We start from the raw sequence: 5,491 nt of genomic DNA, 5'->3' as shown, positions 1-5,491 counted from the left end.
ATTCTAGTTGATTTGATGATTTTCTATGAGGGGATGGTCAAAGATTCTTGTCGAAAAATTCTCATTTAGTTTAAATATGGGAACATAAACTCTTCAGTAGCATGTAATTTCTTAAACAAGATGGATTCTGGGAGTAGCTTGGATCATTCATCTCCAAGAGAACACGTAGGGACATTAGCTGCTATAGCAATTGCACAGTTAGCTTACAAAGCACTTGTTGATTCCTATTTCCCATTGGGAAATCCTTAAGGTAGTCGAGATCACGTTCCTTACCTGTCATTCACGTTCTATTTCAGTGTGATTTCCTTTTCTATAGTGGGAGGGATGAATTTGAAGCTAATGACAATAAGAAATGCTAATGAGTAGATATAATTCGACCTTACTACCAAATGATGGATGGGTAATTATTCACATGAGAAGATGTTGTGCTGATGAAACACGTTTTGAGGAGAAAATTGCAAGAATTCAAGAACCTTTGAAGAGGATTCCTTCGAAATACTTTTCTCTCCAATTTGTTTTTGAGTAAGTGGATCTCTCTGTTGCACCTTTTGTTTCAGTTATGTAACTCCACTTCTAGAAGAAGGGAAATCATCATATTTAAACAAGGATAGGATAAATACTTCCTAGGGAAACAAATTTGGACCTCTAGACAGTGAAGAAGAGCAATAGGAGTCACAAGAGGAAAATGACAATGAAAAATTAACTCTCAGAACCTACGGGCAAGGAGCATCGAAATCCCCCTCTTGGAAGTCATCCATTCCAAATCAAGGAATGAAGGGAATCAAGAGTCTTCCTCTCGCCAAGAATGCTCCATGCAAGCATTTTGAAATGTTTCCAAGAAGTTCCAAAGTCCCCAAAACATCAGAATAACCCTCCTTCTTCATTGATTTCTCTTCAAGTGTTGTGCTGCCCTAGAGCCAATTTGTTCTTCTCTTTATAGAAAAATTTGGGTTTGTGTTGGTTCCATTTGATTCTCTCACTATTTCTTGCAACTCTCAGAAGAACCAGTTCAATGCAAACACAAAATACAAGCACAAGAAGATGTTAAGGAATCAACTAACCTAGAATATAGGCCATAGGAAACAAGTAGAATTCTAGTATGATTCCTGGAATGGCTAGTCACCAATTATAGGGAACTGTAACAGGCATAAGTTACAGAGTTTTCACAAAGTGTGGCCTGGTAAAAGTGGTTAGTTTCAAAACTTCTCCTTGCCAAAGGTGATAATAATACAAATAATTTGAAAATAGGACTGGAAAAGAACAAATTGTTGTCCATGACCAAACAAGAGCTTGAAGCAATGATAAATAGATCCAATTGTGTCTCCATTTCACCAAAATCTTTGGCTTGATTGGAAGCCTAAATGTTTATTGTCATTGCTACAAGGATGGGAAAACTTTAAGCCCTTGTTTGTCTACTTCAATGATTTTCAATGAGTTTCGGTTTAGGTTCCTTTGGTTCCAAAGAGAAGTCTCCAAGGTTCCCTTGCATGAATCCTAAAATAATTCCATGAAGTATGCTTCAAATCTCATAGTTTCTCTAATGAAAACTAGGTAAAAATGGGTAGAAATAAAACTAACACATTTGTATTAATCCACGTACTAGCACAAACCTTGAAAACAGGAACTAAATAATGTAAATATAGCATATATAAGTTCAGCCATTCAAACCTTTACATGCTATATTTTCAATTGCTTTGTCATTGAACTAATGAACTTATCAAATCATATTTTTTTTCTACTGGTTTAAAGTATTATGATGTCATAATCTGTTTAAATATTATGGTTTAAATATTGTTTTGTATCCATATTTTGCACACTTGTGTGCACCTTACCACAAACTTTGAAAATATTGAACCCAAACCATGCAATTTCACCCTGGGACCACAACAACAATGTAATAATATACAAAATTATATTGCCAGCAGGTTCTCTAGGTCTTCGGGCAAATAAGTGATAGCTAGATTAAAAAGCAGAGAGTTTGAGGACAGACAAACTAGTAAGAGCGAGATCTTCTACTGGATTGCTGAAATGAATGAAGTGAACATCCAAAAAATACCTATACAACCTTTACCAAAGATAAGTTCAAAGTTTCTAGAGGATTTCACAAGTGTTAGGTAATCCACATGCAAAGTCCTTGACATGATATTTGATTAATCTCAAATCAAAGGTGGACAGAATCCAGTAAAAAGTACTTTACTAGAATAAGGAAAAATAAGATCAACGATATTGAATAATGTTAGAGTTACATCAAATACCTAAACAGAAGCAAGAATTAGAACATTTTCTTTCAAAGAAGATGCCTTTGTATTATCATTTTTATTAAGGAGCTTGTACTGTTATCATTCCAATAACATGATGGTAATAAATCATATGTATCAGATCTTACGAATATGAGATTATTGTGAATCATTTCCATATTATGGTTTAGGAGTAACCTCTTTTGATATTTTACAACTTCAACTATCTTCATTGCCTGATTTTGCCAAACTTATATCTGGAAAAATGTCCCTCCTAGGTTTTAATGAGAGCCCTCTTGCTACCATCTCTTCTCTGTACTTGTGAGCTAAAGAGAATCTACCCCACTTATTGAGTGCGTAGACTAGAGCCTCATAAGCACACTTATCTAGACTATAGCCTCTTTGTTGCATTTGATTCCAAATTATAAAAACTACCCTCAACAAACCCCATCTTCCAAATTTTCTCATCAACAAGACATAAGTATCAATGGCTGGAACGCATCCACTTCTAACCATTCTGTCAAAAAGTTCCAGTGTCTCCTTCGGCCTTCTCAGTTTACTGAAGAAAAAGTGATAAGTGGTGGCATTGGGAATGCACCACTAATGAACCATCTATTCCAATAGCTGGTAAGATTTATGCATTCTCCCAGTTATGTAGAGATTCTTGATTAGTGAATTATATGTCATAAAATTGGGATGACATCATATCTCTAACATCTTATGCATGACCTGCAATGATTCGTTAACATGGTCTACTTGGCCAAGAACATGAATCAGAATATTATAGACTATGACATCTGGCTGAATCCCTCTTTCCTCCATTTCCTAAAATAACCTGAGTGCCTTCTTCGGATTCCTGGACTTGGCCAATACATCCATAAATATTGAATAAGAAAAGAGGTTTGGGAAAAAGCTATCAATTTCATTTGCTTCTTTCCAGAACCTTTTACATTCTTGCCAAGCTTTTCTCTTACACCATCCCGTAAGAAGAATGTTGAAGGTCTTCGTATCCAGAGAGAATTTCGAATCCTTCCCAATAGACATGTGTTCTGCCTCTTCAACATGATTGTGCTCACACAAAAAATTGATAAGACTGTGAAAAGCAGTCCTGTCTGGTTCAAGATTAAAATCTCCCATCCTATGAAATGTCTCCACAGCTTCCTTCACCATATGGGCCGCAGCATACCTCCTGAGCATGATTCCAAAAGTTTTTGCAGTAACCAAAGAGCCTTCCTTTTCACCTTTACTCATCTGTTCAATCACTTCCCAAGCTATATCAAATTGTTTAACTTTACCGAGTATGTTTACCATGGCATTGCACACCTTTGTGGTATGTTGATATCCAGGTTGCCTACCAGCCCAAACAAAGAAACCATATGCAATTTTCCAATTGTTCACATGCATACAGAGAACTTTTTCTACCAAATAAGGATCAATAGCCGACACAGTTTTCTGTAGAGAAGACTCCATTTCTTCCTTGGACTCAACAACATTTCTGAGAATCCCATTGATATTTTCCAAGGCCTTTGCAGTACCATCATCATTCTAAGAAACTTTACACTTTTACCGACTTTCTTTGTATGAATGTCCCCTACAGCTAGTTGGTAACCAAAGGACAATAGTAGTGTTACACATAATCATAAAGGTGTCTTACTCTCCAGGTCAATCATCTAACCAATCTGATTGAAAATGCATTTTTTTATTTGAAGATTGACCCTAATAAAAAATATGAATGAACTTATTGTTGTTTCAAAGTTTCTAGTGGATAATTGTCTTCAACATTATATTAAACAAAGGTACACCCTAGAATGTTCGATATGCAATGTTCTCATGTTTAATGAGATCTCTTTAAAAATTATGCAGTTCGAAATTTGAAACTAAATATGAACATAAAATCCATGATAAGTGACACAAAATTTAGTACTTTATGTTTTGATTCTCTTTGTACTTTGTATTTGTATCTTTTAGTGCAAATGCAATAGGAAATGCATGCATTATAAACTAGTTTTGATCTTCTACATGAGAAAGAAAATATTTATTCATGGTAGACATGAGTTTCCTTCACACAACATTCACACTGGTATAAGAAACAATCATTTCACCTTCGACTTTTTGAGAATGTTTCATTAAGAAATTGAGTTCCTCAACCACATCCCTCTTCAAGTCACAAACACCTTTGCATCTGAAGTACAAGGCTGCAAATATATTTGTTAGGTACCTATAATACTAGTGATTACCCCATTACTATTATAGTTGTATCGCTTAGTAATACTGTTGTGCCACTATTTGTCCCCATATTGTTATTATTGTGCCCCATAGAATCCCTCTATTGTTATTTTTGTGGCTTTATATTACTATTGTTAGGTTGGATGGGTTATACTATGACTCCTTAGACTCCTATATATATAAAGGAGGTTTTGTCATTTGAATCATCAAAGAATCATTCATTTGTGTAATTTAAAGGAGGTTTCCCCCTTGAAGAGGCTGAATTCTAAGGCGTTGATCTATCTTTTCTATCTTTTTGTGAGCTGGTTTCATAACATTTGGTATGAGTGCTTTGGATTATAGGGTTTCGCTCCTCCAAATAGGTCATCGTGGCATTTTCGCTATAACGTTTTTCTGCGACATGTAAGAAGCAAAAAAAAACAACTCATTTGTGAAGAAGTCGCATTGAACGTTAGGTCTAAATTTTAGAGCTTTTCGCACTATATTTGTGGAGATATGATCTGAGGAAGTTCATCTTTTTGTAGACTCCTAAATTACATTCCAAACAGGTGACCTGGGGAAAATCATCATAACTTTCCCTTTGTGCATCAGATTGAAATTTCGTAACAAGTTACAGAAATAGGACGGACTGTAGTTTCTTTTGTATATTTTTTAGAGTCAAAGGTCGAAACAGGGACACGTGGAACGTCGTACAATTTTTCTCTACTAAACTAGTCTATAATCAGGTCACTGTGGGAGATTTGGCATAACTCTTCCTTGGAGAATTCAATTTGGATCAAATTGGTGGCATTGGAAAGAGGACACAGAGGGCTACTACAGATCAAAATTTCAGATCTGGATGATCTGAAATTACAGAGATACATCAGAGGTAATATCAAGCTCCTACAAAGTGAAAAAAGGTGTGTATATTTTTTTAAATTTTTGCTTAAGCTTGGTTTGAAAAATTATTTTGAAGGAATTCAAAGGGTATAGTAGATCACTATTATCGGTAACTAATTCCCCGAGGAAAGAAAATGAAAAAACCTAGT

The 5,491-nt window shown here is 35.2% G+C and overlaps 1 pseudogene; it reads right to left on the bottom strand.

The window, feature by feature from the left end:
* Nucleotides 1–3,062: 3,062 nt before the first annotated feature.
* Nucleotides 3,063–3,707, bottom strand: LOC149145796 (pentatricopeptide repeat-containing protein At1g80550, mitochondrial pseudogene; annotated as a pseudogene).
* Nucleotides 3,708–5,491: the final 1,784 nt, after the last annotated feature.

The sequence above is a fragment of the Pinus tabuliformis genome, chromosome X (genome assembly GCF_031772625.1).
Source record: "Pinus tabuliformis cultivar Carrire ecotype Pingquan chromosome X, CPIR1, whole genome shotgun sequence".
Taxonomy (NCBI): Eukaryota; Viridiplantae; Streptophyta; class Pinopsida; order Pinales; family Pinaceae; genus Pinus; species Pinus tabuliformis.
Note: the sequence above shows the minus strand (reverse complement) of the source record. Positions and strands in the feature narration are given on the sequence as shown.